This window comes from Muntiacus reevesi, chromosome 1 (genome assembly GCF_963930625.1).
Source record: "Muntiacus reevesi chromosome 1, mMunRee1.1, whole genome shotgun sequence".
Taxonomy (NCBI): Eukaryota; Metazoa; Chordata; class Mammalia; order Artiodactyla; family Cervidae; genus Muntiacus; species Muntiacus reevesi.
This window is the reverse complement of record NC_089249.1, coordinates 64,054,201-64,069,484: the sequence shown is the minus strand read 5'-3', so window position 1 is coordinate 64,069,484 and position 15,284 is coordinate 64,054,201. Positions and strand designations below refer to the sequence as shown.

The 15,284-nt window shown below is 41.6% G+C and overlaps 1 protein-coding gene across 3 annotated transcripts in view; it reads right to left on the bottom strand.

The window, feature by feature from the left end:
- Positions 1–15,284, bottom strand: part of STYXL2 (serine/threonine/tyrosine interacting like 2) — a 60,093-nt gene that overhangs the window by 41,748 nt on the left and 3,061 nt on the right. Inside the window, exon 2 of one of the 3 annotated variants that reach the window (XM_065946253.1) lies at positions 6,708–6,974. The exons of the other annotated variants lie outside the window; for them this stretch is intronic. The gene's annotated coding sequence lies outside the window, so the exon portion shown is untranslated. The remainder of the gene's footprint in view (positions 1–6,707; positions 6,975–15,284) is intronic. 3 annotated transcript variants of the gene reach the window in all.

Sequence of the window (15,284 nt, the reverse complement as noted above, 5' to 3'; positions counted from 1 at the left end):
GTAAGTCTGGAATTTTAATCTTTATCTTTGCTGAGAATTACTACAGTATATATGCCCATGCCATGTTGATTAAAACAGCTTTGCTCCATCAGAGCTTTGGTCCCCGTGTCTTTCTTTCTTTCTATTCCTTCTTTCTGTCTTTCTCTCTCTATTTCTGGCTAATTCCTTGGAGCGCGGAGGCCCGCTGAGCTCACTTTCTTGCCCGGGCTTCTAAGACCCTCTCGAGAAGGCGCCTGGTGCCTACGTGCAGCCGCGCGAGCCCTAAGAACAGGACTCTATTGGCTTCCCGCATAAACCAGGGGATATCAGCCTCTTTCTCCCTCTTACTCTCGGAACCACCAGGTTCCGGTCCATTAAAGGACCAACACCAATGAGTCAGCTCTTCGAATCAGGTGGCCAAAGTATTGGAGCTTCAGCTTCAGCATCAGTCCTTCCAATGAACACTCAGGGTTGATTTCCTTTACAATTGGCTAGTTTTATCCTCTTACTGTTCAAGGGACTCTCAGGAGCTCTCCAGCACCACAGTTCAGAAGCATCAATTCTTTGGCATTCTGCCTTCCTTATGGTCCAGCTCTCACATCCATACATGACTACTGGAAAAACCATAGCTTTGACTAGATGGACCTTTTTCATATAGATTAAGCAGTCATATTTATCCCTGTACCTCCAGCACATGGAAGGTGAGTGACCAGGCAGGCTTTGATGACTGCATGGATGGTGAGTGGACAGATGGGTAGACGGGTAGTCACATGGGTGACTGGATGAATGGACAGAATCCTAGGCACCAGGCAGGGTGTCCACATACCACCTTGGCGATCAGACTTGATAGTCTCCAAGGTCCTCCAGTCTCTGGTCTCTTTCTACTCTCCAGCCTTAGCTTGTGCTGGCTTCCCTTGGGCTCACTTCTGTCTAACACACTGATTTTCTAGGCTTTCCATCCTCACCAATTTTCCTTTTGCCCAGGCATTTCGCTAAAGCCAATTTCCACTGCCTGGATAATCAGTCCTCCCCCTCCTCACTGATCTTTCAGATCTTAGTTCAATCATCATTTCAGTAGGGAAGCTTTCCCTGTTTTCCACCTCTCATTGCACTATACACCTTTTCTTTGTGGCACTTCTATTAATGTAACTTTACATTTATTTACAAAATAATTTGATAAATTCTGTTTCCTATAAAAAACCATAACCTCTGTGAGGCAGAGACCACACCTTCTCTATTAGACTCATTAAACCTTGTCTGTGGCAAAATAGTTTTAGTGCTGTTAGAGTATCTTGTGAGCTGTTAGGTTCCCAGAATCTAATTTAATGTCTACTTAATAGATATTTTCTGATTCACTGATTGACTGAATTTGTCCTCAGGGAAGTACCATATTTAAGGGAATGTGGCAGATACGATAGTTACAACACAATGGTATTTAACAAGTATTGGCTACTGGCTCATCATTTTACTGGAATGCAAACCCAGTATCAAACCCAGGAGCAAATCCAGGAGCAAATCCAGGGTGCTGGCTATCTTGTGTCCATGCTCATTCTCAGCTCTTCTGAGGCCAAGATGTGTACATCTCGGAGGCCTATATTGGCAGTTAGAAATTCTTTTCTCATGGTGGCCCCGGATCCATGGCACCCCTCACACAGAGGTGGTCTTTATCCCTCTCCCTTGGATCCTGTTGGTTTCCATGACTGTTCTCACATAAAATATGGTGGGAGTGACACTACAGTGTCTGAATCTGAACCTTAAGTGTAGCTCTCTGCTCCTGGCTCTTGGTGTTCTCTGTTCAGAAGCCCTGAGCTTCCATATTAAAAGTCACATGACCTCAACCACCCCAAAGCCACCAAACTGGAAAAGCTATTGACCAACGCTCCCTGCCAAGCTCCTAGCCAACATTCAGTCATGTGGGTGAACCTTTTAGAGGAACATCTTTCACCTCTTGGGCCTCTCCAGCTGACACCACATGAAACACAGACAAGCTGCCCCATCCTGTCCAGATTCCCACAGAAAGAAGACAAAATAAAGTTATTGTCTGAAGTCATTACATTTTGGGGCAATTTGTTAGGCTGCAGTAGATGACAGCAACACCATTTCAAGGGGTAAGTAAGTAGTGAATTTTGAGCAAATGCTAAGGCATTCTTCTCCCTGATAGTAATACCGAAACTAGTAAATATCAGTGGCTGACCTCAGTTTGTTGCAGTTGGGAAGCAACAATAAAATAACACCAATATGAAAGTAAGCCCTAACACTGTTCCAGACCCTGGTGATATTTTGGGCCCAGGATTCAGGGCAGTCTCAGTTTTTTAAAAATTGGAATATAATTGCTTTACGATGTTTGTTTCTGCTACAACAAAGTGAATTACCTATATGTATATGAGTTAGCTATATATATGCACATATCCCTTCTTTCTTCAGCCTCCCTACCACCCCACGCCCATCCCACCCCCTAGGTCATTACAGAGCTGAGCTTCCTGTGCTATAGAGCAGCTTCCCACCAGCTATCTATCTTACACTTGATAGTATATGTGCATGTCTATGCTTCTCTCTCAATGTGCCCCATGCTCCCTTTCCCCATGTATGTCCACATGTCCTCTACATCTGCATCTCAATTCCTGTCCTGCAAATGGGTTCATCTGGAGCTGGAGGAATCAGGCTCCTTGACTTCATACTATAATACAAAGCTACAGTAATCAGGACAGTATGGCACTGGTACCAAAACAGAAATGCAGATCAACGGAACAAGATAGAAAGCCTAGAGATAAACCCACGCCCCTTTGGTCATCTTACCTTTGACAAAGGAGGTAAGAATATACAATGGGGAAAAGACAGACTCTTCAATAAATTGTGCTGGGAAAACTGGATACCTGAGCTACAGGTAAAGGAATGAAACTAGAACACTTCCTAACACCATACATAAAAACGAACTCAAAATGGATTAAAGACCAGAAACTATAAAACTCTTAAAGGAAAACATGGGCAGAACACCATATGACATAAACCAGCAAGATCCTTTTTGACCCACCTCCTAGAGTAATAAAAATAAAAACAGAAATAAACAAATGGGACCTAAAGAAACTTAAAAGCTTTTGCACAACAAAGGAAACCATAAGCAAGGTTAAAAAATAACCCTCAGGATGGGAGAAAATATTTGCAAATGAAGCAACAAAGGATTAATCTCCAAAATATATAAGCAGTCTCAGTTTTAACATATCAATATTTCATAAAACTAGATTCAGAGTCTTAAATTTTATATAAATTTGAGTCACATTTCCATTTCAATGATATTTATTAAGGGAGTTTTACTTTTTTATTTATTAATGCATAGAGTGCATGCAGGCTCAGCTGTGTTGACTCTTTGCGACCCCACAGACTATATTTCACCAGACTCCTCTGTCCATGGGACTTCCCATGCAAGAATACTGGACTGGGTTGCCGTTTCCTTCTCTAGGGGCTCTTCTCAACCCAGGGACTGAACCTTCCTGCACTGCAGGCGGATTCTTTACCACTGAGCTGCCAGGAAAGCCCTTATTTATTAATGTTAATAAAATAATTATCTTGTTTCTTAAGGGTCAGTATTATTTTAAAATGAGATTTGAGTTGATGAGGGGGATCAAATCAAAACCTTGAAAGGGTAATCAGCCAAGAATTCTCGTGTTACTATGGGGATGATAAGGGCTTCCTCCTAGCATGGCCCCTCATTCTCCCAGAGATCCGTTTTCTTTGTTCCTCTGCAGGTCTCCAGGGCCCTGCATTCAGGGAGGCGACAGGCACAAACTGAAAAGAGATACAGGAGAAGTCCTCACCTGTCAAGTGTGCAGAAAGACCCGAGTCAGAAGCTCAGCAGGTGGTGTCCCCTGGGGTCCCCACCGGGTACTGTCTTTCTGCGAGCCCTTGATCCTAGCATTTTCCTTAAACAATGCTGACTTCAGAGTGTGTGGATTTGATTTCACGTGACAAATACCAGGAACTAACAGCCTGTCCTAAATATACTTAAACTCTAAGGCTGTACATTTGATAGGGGAGTATTTGAAATTAAAATCTGAAAATAGAAATGGTGGATAAACATTCTTCCTTCTTGTTGGTGGTAAAGACTGAATTCCAGCTCATGCATCAGTGAATTTGAGAAATCACATTTGAAGACTACCCAGTACACTTTTGAGAAGTTGGAGGTTTTATGATTGAGAAAAGAGGGAAGTTAAGCTCAAACTCCCCTCCCCAACCTCACAATGCATCTGTTTTGACTGCTGATGCAAAAATTCAAGCAGCAGTAAACTCAGCTCAGCATCCTCCAGTGTTAAGGAAGGATGTAAATTCCAAGTGCTTTTATGAGTTAACCTGTTATGAGAGGAGGAGATGTAAACCTAATAGTCCTAAGACTATTTTGCTGGAGACAGTTTACTGAGTCTAATACAGGTGTGGGGGTAGGGCTTGAAATGACCTGAATGGAGAACAAGTGTCCCAGTGGCATTGTGAAGCTGCTCTTATTTTCTCCTGAGAAGCAGGACTGCAGAGAAAGAAAGGAGGAAGGAGGCTGAGAGCTGGACAAGTGGCCCTATTTATATCTGCAAGGTCAGTGAGACAGCGGCTCTAGAGGTTTTGATTTATGACCATGTCTGTGCCTCCACCCGCATGCCTGAGATGGAGTGTGATGATACACTGTGATTGGGAAGCAGCAAGGGCTGCCTGTTCAAACAGGCTGGCAGGGAAGCAGAGGCTCTAGGATCGATACACACCTCATCACAGGATCAGGAAGCAGCAGCTAAAAAGCCTGGAAGGTGAATTGAAGATAAATAATAAAGCAGAGTTTGATGGACTTCCTAACCAACAGCAGAGATGGGGGCAGCTTTCTTTAAATCTGTGTTTTTTAAAATTGCAGACTGTGACCTATTAGTGTATCATAAAATCAATGGGTCGCACCTAGCATCTGGAAAAGAAAAGAAGAAGAAGAAGGAAAAAAAAAAAAAAGAATAGAGAATGCTACTATCCATTTTAAAGATAAATACAATTTTTGAAACCTTTTAAAAATTTACACAAACCTATACGCATATGCTGTGAGTAAATGGTATGTCCCACTGTGGATTGCAGTTGGCAAAGTTTGTAAGCCAATTTTAAATCAGTTGCCCGGTTGTCAAGACCCAAAATAGAGTGGAATTGGGATCCTTCAACCCAGACCCCCTGACAGCTGGTCACTTCCTTTCAGTGAGTCCCTTGGAAATGAAATGTAGGCAAAGGCACGGGAGGGGGTGTCTTCCTTGATTTGGCTTTTGCAAAAAAGGAACAGATTTCTGAGCTTCAGTGAAAGTGACCATACAGGCAAAGTTCAGGCTCCAAGGAAGAAGAGAAGTCACTGAAGCAAATCTATTTTTAGCAAGCTGCTTCTAGCAAGCTTTGTGAAAGAGGCAAGGCAGAAAAATTTTCATGGGAAAAGAGATAAAAGAGCAAGGGTGGATGGGAGGAGCCATTTCCCAAGGACAGATGATGAAGGCACATAGACCTACCATGCCATGCCCCCATCTCTTGCCCCACCCCCCACCAGGTGTGCAGACCTCAAGAGAAGAGAGGCAAGCAAAGCACAGCTAAGGATCTTTGCTGAAAGTGAAGAGGAAAATGCCACGGGGAGAGGCCGCCTGACCAGATGAGTGAGAAGTTCTAAGACACTGCAAAGTCTTGAAAAATCAGATCTGAAGTCAGAGCAAGAAATGGATTTTTGACTTGGAAAAAAATTAAGGAAAACAGAAAGACATTATTCAAATTAGAATAATAGAAGGATAAGGAAGTCTGACCCTTTATTTGGAAAGGACGAGAAAACTGGTCATAGCTGAGGAGGAAGCGAAGAAGCAGAGGTAGACTCCAGACCCTCTGTGTGGGCGGGCCTGGTGGGCAGTAGCCTCCGGCTGACAGAGGGGAGGGCCTGTCGGGAGGTGGGTTTGCATCACAAGAACACCAGTTCTTAAAACTGTGCTGGGTTTACTGGGGAGGTTGGATGGAGGTGATGGATATGCGTGAAGGCTCCACCAAGCGGCACCACGGGATAGGGGGTTTTACATTTTAATGTTAACTCATGAATTACCTCAGGAAATTTGCCCAGATGGAAGATGGGTGACTCTCTACCTGTAGGTTTTCCTCCAGAGAAAGTGACACACAGCAGCTAGGTTTGAATTTAAGGTGTTTGAGGTCAGGGTCTAACTCAGGCAAAAATAGAAGTCTTGACACCTCTATCCAATGTCTACACCCCTTTCTTAGGTTCTTCATTCACCCAAGGATGAGATTTGCGGATGGGGCTGGAAATGTTAAGACTCCCTGCTGGGACAGCGAGCACACCTCATCCCTGAATGAACTCTGCCCTGTTGGCTCTGCCTCTTTCAGCACTAGGTGCACTTTTGCAAATCTCTCTCCTGGTTCCACAGAAAAGAGTACAGTTGTATTACCCCGGGGCTGGATCTAAAGTTACAGTGGGTTGAATGATGGCCCCAGCAAAGATATATCTCCTAGAACCTGCGAATGCAAGCCTTTTTGGAAAAAAGATTGTTGCAGATTAATTGAGTCAAAAACGATCATCATGGATTCAGTTCAGTTTAATTGATCACTTGTGTCCGACTCTTTGTGACCCCATGGTCTGTAGCACACCAGGGCTCCCTGTCACCACCAAGTCCTGGACCTTACTCAAACTCAAACATTGAGTTGGTGATGCCATCCAACCATCCCAACCTCTGTCATACCCTTCTCCTCCTGCCTTCAATCTTTCCCAGCATCAGGGTCTTTTCCAATGTGTCTGTTCTTCACATCAGATGGCCAAAGTACTGGAATTTCAGCTTCAGCATGAGTCCTTCCAATTCAGGACTAATTTTCCTTTAAGAGTGACTGGTTTGATCTCCTTGCAGTCCAAGGGACTCTCAAGAGTCTTCTCCAACACCACAGTTCAAAAGCATCAATTCTTCGGCACTCAGCTTTCTTTATAGTCCAACTCTCACATCCATACATGACTACTGGAAAAACCATAGCTTTGATTAGACAGACCTTTGTCAGCAAAGTAATGTCTCTGCTTTTTAAAATGCTGTCTACGTTGGTCATAGTTTTTCTACCAAGGAGCAAGCATCTTTTAATTTCATGGCTGCAGTCACCATCTGCAGTAAATTTGGAGATCCCCCAAAATAAGGTCTCTCATTGTTTCCATTGTTTCCCCATTTATTTGCCATGAAGTGATGGGACCAGATGCCATGATCTTAGTTTTCTGAATGTTGAATTTTAAGCCAACTTTTTCACTCTCCTCTTTCACTTTTGTCAAGAGGCTCTTTAGTTCTTCACTTTCTGCCATAAGGGTGGTGTCATCTGCATATCTGAGGTTATTGATATTTCTCTGGGCAATATTGATTCCAGCTTGTGTTTCATGCAGCCCAACATTTCGCATGATGTACTCTACATATCTGACTCTTCCCTGGTAACTTGGATGGTAAAGCATCTGCCTATAGTGTGGGAGACCGGGGCTCGATCCCTGGGTCAGGAAGATCCCCTGGAGAAGGAAATGGCAACCCACTCCAGTATTCATGCCTGGGAAATCCCATGGACCGAGGAGCCTGGTGGGCTACAGTCCATGGGGTCGCAAACAGTCAGACATGACTGAGCGATTTCTCTTCTTCACTTCACTCTGCATGTAGGTTAAATAAGCAGGGTGACAATATACAGCCTTGACATACTCCTTTCCTGATTTGGAGCCAGTCTGTTGTTCCATGTCCAGTTTTAACTGTTGCTTCTTGCCCTGCATACAAATTTCTCAGGAGTCAGGTAAGGTCGTCTGGTATTCCTATCTCTTTGAGAATTTTCCGTAGTTTATTGTGATCCACACAGTCAAAGACATTGGCATAGTCAATAAAGCAGAAGTAGTTGTTTTTCTGGAACTCTCTTGCCTTTTTTGATGATCCAACAGATGTTGGCAATTTGATCTCTGGTTCCTCTGCCGTATCTAAATCCAGCTTGAATATCTGAAGTCCATAGTTCACGTACTGTTGAAGACTGGCTTGGAGAACTTTGAGCATTACTTTGCTAGCATGTGAGATGAGTATGGTTGTGTGGTAGTTTGAACATTCTTTGGGATTGCCTTTCTTTGGGATTGGAATGAAAACTGACCTTTTCCTGTCCTGTGGCCACTGCTGCGTTTTCCAAATTTGTTGGCATATTGAGTGCAGCATTTTAACAGCATCATCTTTTAGGATTTGAAATAACTCAGCTGGAATTCCATCACCTTCACTAGCTTTGTTCATAGTGATGCTTCCTGAGGCCCACTTGACTTCACATTCCAGGATATCTGGCTCTAGGTGAGTAATCACACCATCATGGTTATCTGGGTCATGAAGGTCTTTTTTGTATAGTTCTGTGTATTTTTGCCACCTCTTCTGAATATCTTCTGCTTCTGTTAGGCCCATACCATTTCTGTCCTTTATTATGCCCATCTTTTCATGAAATGTTCCCTTGGTATCTTCAATTTTCTTGAAGAGATCTCTAGTCTTTCCCATTCTGTTGTTTTTCTCTATTTCTTTGCACGGACCACTGAGGAAGGCTTTCTTATCTCTCCTTGCTATTCTTTGGAACTCTGCATTCAGATGGGTATATTTTTCCTTTTCTCCTTTGCCTTTAGCTTCTCTTCTTTTCTCGGCTATCTGTAAGACCTCCTCAGATGACCATTTTGCCTTTTTGCATTTCTTTTTCTTGGGGATGGTCTTTATCACAGCCTCCTCCACAATGTCACAAACCTCCATCCATAGTTTTTCAGGCACTCTATCAGATATAATTCCTCAAATCTGTTTGTCACTTCCACTGTATAATCATAAGGGATTTGATTTAGGTCATACCTGAATGGTCTAGTGATTTCCCCTTATTTCTTCAATTTAACTCTGAATTTGGCAATAAAGGAGTTCATGATCTGAGCCACAGTCAGCTCCTGGTCTTGTTTTTGCTGACTGTATAGAGCTTCTCCATCTTTGGCTGCAAATAATGTAATCAATCTGATTTTGGTATTGACCATCTGGTGATGTCCATGTGTAGAGTCTTCTCTTGTGTTGTTGGGAGAGGGTGTTTGCTATGATTGGTGCATTCTCTTGGCAAAACTCTATTAGCCTTTGCCCTGCTTTATTTTGTACTTCAAGGCAAAATTTGCCTATTACTCCAGTATCTCTTGACTTCCTACTTTTGCATTTCAGTCCCCTATGATGAAATGGAAATCTTTTTGGGGAGTTAGTTCTAGAAGGTCTTATAGGTCTTCATAGAACCATTCAACTTCTTCAGCATTACTGGTTGGGGCATAGACTTGAATTAATGTGTGATATTGAATGGTTTGTCTTGGAAATGAACAGAGATCATTCTGTCATTTTTGAGATTGCATCCAAGTACTGCTTTTCAGACTCTTTTGTTGACTATTAAGGCTACTCCATTTCTTCTAAGGGATTCTTGCCCACAGTAGTAGATATAATGGTCATCTGAGTTAAATTCACACATTCTAGTCCATTTTAGTTCACTGATTCCTAAAATATCAATGTTCATTCTTGCCATCTCCTCTATGATCACTTCCAATTTGCCTTAATTCATGGACCTAACATTCCAGGTTCCTGTGTATTATTGCTCTTTACAGCATTGGACCTTGCTTCCGTCATCAGTCACATCCACAACTGGGTGTTGTTTTTGCATTGGCTCTGTCTCTTCATTCTTTCTGGAATTATTTCTCCACTGATCTCCAGTAGCATATTGGACACCTACTGACCTGGGGAGTTCATTTTTCAGTGTTCTATCTTTTTGCCTTTTCATACTCTTCATGGGGTTCTCAAGGCAAGATACTGAAGTGGTTTGCCATTCCCTTCTCTAGTGAACCACATTTTGTCAGAACTCTCCACCATGACCTGTCCATCTTGGGTGGCCCTATACTGGAATGGGTAGCCTATCCCTTCTTCAGCAGATATTCCTGACCCAGGAATTGAACTGGGGTCAACCTGCATTCTTTACCAACTGAGCTATGAGGGAAGCCCATTCATGGACTAGGGTAGACCATAAATTCAGTGGAAGATGTCACTTAAAAAGAACACAAGCACTGTAAGTGTTACTTACATATTCTGGAGATTAATCCTTTTGTCTGTTGTTTCATTTGCAATTATTTTCTCCCATTCTGAGGTTTGTCTTTTAATGTTGTTTATTATTTCCTTTGCTGTGCAAAAGCTTTTAAGTTTGAGTAAGTCCCATTTTTGTTTTTAAATTTTCATTACTTAGTCATAGAGGACCCTGGTGTGATGTATGTCAAAGAGTGTACAGCCTATGGTTTCCTCTAAGACCTGTGGCTGACTCATGTTGATATAGAGCAGAAACCAACACAATATTGTAAAGTAATTATTTTCCAATTAAAAATAAATAAATTTATATGTAAAAAATGGAGACAAGAGAAGACAGAGATGAGATGACCATTTGAAGACAGAGGCAGAGGTTGGAGTTACACTGTCACACGCCAAGAAACTCCTAGAGCCAACAGAAGCAAGGAAGAGGCAAGGACAAAACCTTTCCTGGAGTCTTTGGAGGGAGAGTGTCCCTGCCAGCACCGGATCTCAGATTTCTGGCCTTTAAACCTGAGAGAATTTATTTGTGCTGTGTGTGTGTGTGTGTGTGTGGTTTTTAAGCCACTCAGTTTGTGGGAATTTGTTACAGAAGCCCTAGGAAACGAGCACTGGGATTCTGCTGGTGGGATATTTGCTCTCTCCATGAATAACTTAGTTTTAAAAAGGCTCAAGCTTTTAGCTAAAGAGATAAAACAAGGAGGATGGAATTTCAGGAATTTGTTAAGTACAGGGAGGATTGTTCAGACTTGGGTGATGATCCGCTGCTTAGAATGGGCTTCCCTGGTGGCTCAGTGGTAAAGAATCCACCTATTAATGCAGGAGATAAGTGTTATATTGTAATAATGTAGGTTATATATTGTATATAATATAAATAATATATGTTTTACTATATTGTTTAATTTCTATCACTAGGTAAAACTGATATCCCAGTTTTATGACTAAGTTATTTATATAAGCTTTCATGGCTACTAAGTGGCAGAGCAGAGCTGACCTTAATTTTGGCCTTAATTACACCATTTTCATACTTCCCACATCACTATATTGGCTCCTAGAAGAGAGTTTTATTAATAATTCTCTTTCCATAGCTTTAAAAAGCCCACAGTTTTATTTAAGGTATAATTGTTATTCATACAGTACATATTTAAAATGTGCAGATTGGTAAAGTTTGATATACAAATAAGTGAGATCACTACCATAATCAAAATTGTGTTGTTTCTTTTTTAGCGGGTTTTTAGAGTTTTTTAAATGTATATTTTGGATATGAGTTCATCATCAGATATGTGATTTTCATTTTTTTCTCCCAGTTTGTGAGTTGCCTTTTCATTTTTAAAGATACTGTAGACATTCATCTGAGCTAGTTTAAGCCTGGTTCTGTACAGTGTAGTGGGGTTGATTGGATGATGACTCAAAAGTCAGTGCAGCTGTGTTAGTTTATACCTCAGATTTTATGATGATAATTGCAGGAAGGGATAGCCTGTGAAGTGTTACTGTGTGTTTGACTTTCTTGAACATATCTGAAAAGGGCTAGTTGATTTGGGATCAGCTACTAAAAACCGACTGCTAAGGAGTATACTGTGGAGAAGGAAATGGCAGCCCGCTCCAGTATTCTTGCCTGGGATATCCCATTGGACAGAGGAGCCTGGTGGGCTACAGTCTATGGAGTCGAAAAAGAGTTGGACACGACTCAGTGACTGAACAACAACAAAGGGATATACTGTACACAGACCAACATGACATTGACGTTGAAGTCACTCAGTTGTGTCTGACCCCATTTGCGACCCCATGGACTGTAGCCCACCAGGCTCCTCCGTCCATGGGATTTTCCAGGCGAGAGTACTGGAGTGGGTTGCCATTTCCTTCTCCAGGGGATCTTCCTGACCCAGGGATTGAACCCTGGCCTCCCGCATTGTAGGCAGACGCTTTACAGTCTGAGCCACCAGGGAAGTCTACACAAACCGAGAGGGGCTTTACAACCAAGTGGACTTAGGAGGAGTCACTGAGAACCCGCAGAAAACGTGCTCTGTCTGCGGGACCTGACTTTTGGGGAGTTCAGCCCTTTTCATGTGTAAGTGGGGCTTTCAGGTTGAGCTTGTTTTTGTCTAGGAGGGGGACTGGCAGCTGGAAGGACTAAGAACTGAATGCTGCTGGAATGTCCCTATTAATCAATGTTTTTGTCCTGTGGCCAGCTCACTTTATGTGGAAATCTGAAACCGGCAGAATTGGTTTTCCCTGCAGTGACCCACTTTCTACCTTCACAGCCAGCACTCACTGATCACCCTCTCCAACCAATAACCTCAGAAGCTCAATCACACCAAAGTGATAGGCACGTAATAAAATACCTATTCTCTAGGTCAGTATTTAAAAATATTTACCAGACTTTATTTATCTAGCCTGCTATTAATTAGACAGTTCTTGTTGTTCAAACATTCTATATTCTTAATGACTGTTAGCTGCTGAAGCATTCTAGTATTAGTACTTCTCTGCTGGTGCACATATATACTTACTTCTGTTAAGTATGAATCAGGAGTGAGACTGCTGGGCCATAGGACAAGCATGTGTTTAGATACTAGGAAACAATTTTCCAAAGGGTTGTACTAATTTACCTTCTTACCAGCAATGAACAGGAACATCCTGTTTGCTTCACATCCTCATTAATATTTGCTATTGCCAGTGTTTAATTTTAGGCAGTCTGGTGAGTATATCATAGCATCGAACTATGGTTGTAATTTGAGTGTCTGTCATCCATATATTTCAGTATATCCCATCCCACTTGCTCTCTTGTAAGCGTCACCTTGATGCCTCTCCAGGGGAGTGGTGGAGTTTATGTTGTCTCCTTTTGAATATTTGTTTCATGTGACTTTCTTTCTGAGACTAGATCATGAAAATCAATGAACTTCCATCCTGTTCTCTTAGATACTAACTCTTGAAATTTCTATTGTGTATTTTGTCTTTAATGATTTCTAGCTTAACTCTGCAATGATCAGAGAACACGTTTTATGTGATTTCAAGCATTAAAAACTTGTTGATATACATATGACCCAATGCATGTATGAACTTTTTGGTAAAAATTCCACGTGCACATGATAAGAATCTATCTCTTGCAACTGTTGGGTATATATTCTATAAATGCAAATTAGGTTAATTTTATTTATTGTTTTATTTACATTTCTTGTATTCTTGATTGTTTTTCGCCTCATTCTATCAGTTGCTGAGATTGTGTTTTTTAAAACGTACATTTGACTAAGATTGTGAATTTTACTTTTTCTTCAGTTCTGTCAACTCTTTGCTTTACTTATTTAGAGGTTACTTTATGAGATCCTAGAAATTTTAATAATTTAAATGAATATATCTATTGTATAGCAAATTTGATTATTCTGAAACTTTAAGGTAATGTTTCCCCTAAGGTTTTCTTTGTCTGCTATCAATAAATCACTTCACTGGCTTGCTTCTAGTCAGTGTTTGCAATTACAGGAGTGGGTACTTTCCAAAGAGGGCCACAATGTACCCCCTCCCACCTATTCTCCCTACAACGTGGCCCTAATACACCTTCATTGGAATGGTAGAGTCCGTGTTGCCTCCTTTGAACTTTTGTGGTCCTCTCTGTGACTTCTGAGGCTAGATCATGAAAATTAATGCACTTTTGTTCTATTGTCTTGGAATTCAGCTCCCAGGCTCTGAGAAAGCCCACAGTGTCCCACATGGACAGATCATATGAAAAGACCATGTTAGGTATTCAGGCCAATTGCCTAGCTGAGGTCTTGACCTCAAGTGTGATATGTGTGATGATGCCTCTCTGATACCAGCTCCCAGCTCTTGAATCATCCCAGGCTAAAATTTATCCCCAGTCTCCAAGTCTTTTTAGCTGAGGCCCCAGACATCCTGAAACAAACAAGCCACACTACTGTGCCTTGTCCAGATTCCAAATTATGAACATAACAAAATGGTTATATGACACTAAGTTTTGGAGTTATGAACAACAGTAACCAGAACAGTGTAGTATAAGTTTTCTATCTTTTGTTCACCTTTGTACATCTTTATTTTTGAGTGTGTCTCTTGTAAAAAGTATTTAGGCTTGTAAAAAAATTGAGTCTGCCAATTTTTGTTTTTTAATTGAAGTATTTAGTCTGCTCTGCTGCACTTAGTCATGTCTGACTCTTTGCAACCCCATGGACTGCAGCCCACCAGCCTCCTCTGTCCATGGGGATTCTCCAGGCAAAAATACTGGAGTGAGTTGCCATGCCTTCTTCCAGGGGATCTTCCTACCTCAGGGATCGAACCCAGGTCTCCTGCACTGCACGCTGATTCTTTATGATCTGAGCCACCAGGGAAGCCCAAGAATACTGGAGTGGGTAGCCTATCCCTTCTCCGGGGGATCTTCCTGACCCAGGAATCAAATTGGGGTCTCCTGCATTGCAGGTGGATTCTTTACCAGCTGAGCTACCAGGGAAGACCATGTATTTTAGTCTATATATGTTTAAATAATTACTTATATATTTGGGTTTAAATCTTCCATCCTACTATTTTCTTATTATCTATTATGCTTTTCTTATATTCTTTTTTCTCTTGCCTTCTTTTGGATTGATTACATTTTATTATTGTATCCTCCCCTCTAATGAGGGAGCTTGTTGATCATACATTCTAAATAAATTTGATCCTGAACTTCCTACTCAGATTTAAAGTTTCAGATAATCTCTCAAGGTATCTATCATTAAACTGAGAGAGTGAAGCATGTACACAAGGAATCAGAGAAATAAATTAGGATTGAAAATTATATCTAAGAAAGAACTATGGGTGTGATTTCTGGCACATGGAGTTGTCTGGTTTCTGTAAATCAGAAAACAATTAAACTTTTGAAGGGATAACATTTTCTAAGAAGTCATGACTCTTAAAAGGCCTTTGTGTCTTAAAAGCCTTAAAACAGCCCTTGGACCTCCAAGTTTTCATAATCAGGACAAGTCTGCAAAAGTTATGCAGCACTCAAGGAAGAGACCCTCTTCAGCTTCACTTCAGATGTCACTGTGGAGGATAACAGACAAGGAAAAAGGCCCAGGGGATGGAACTAGAAGCCACAGAGAACAACAGACAAAGAATGCCACCCTGAGAGCCACATCAAAGTCACACCTAGGAGATCTCCCCACTTCTGGGGCAAAGACACACTCAACAGGGTCGTTATTTGTAAGGACTGATGGCTGCTGTATCCCCTAC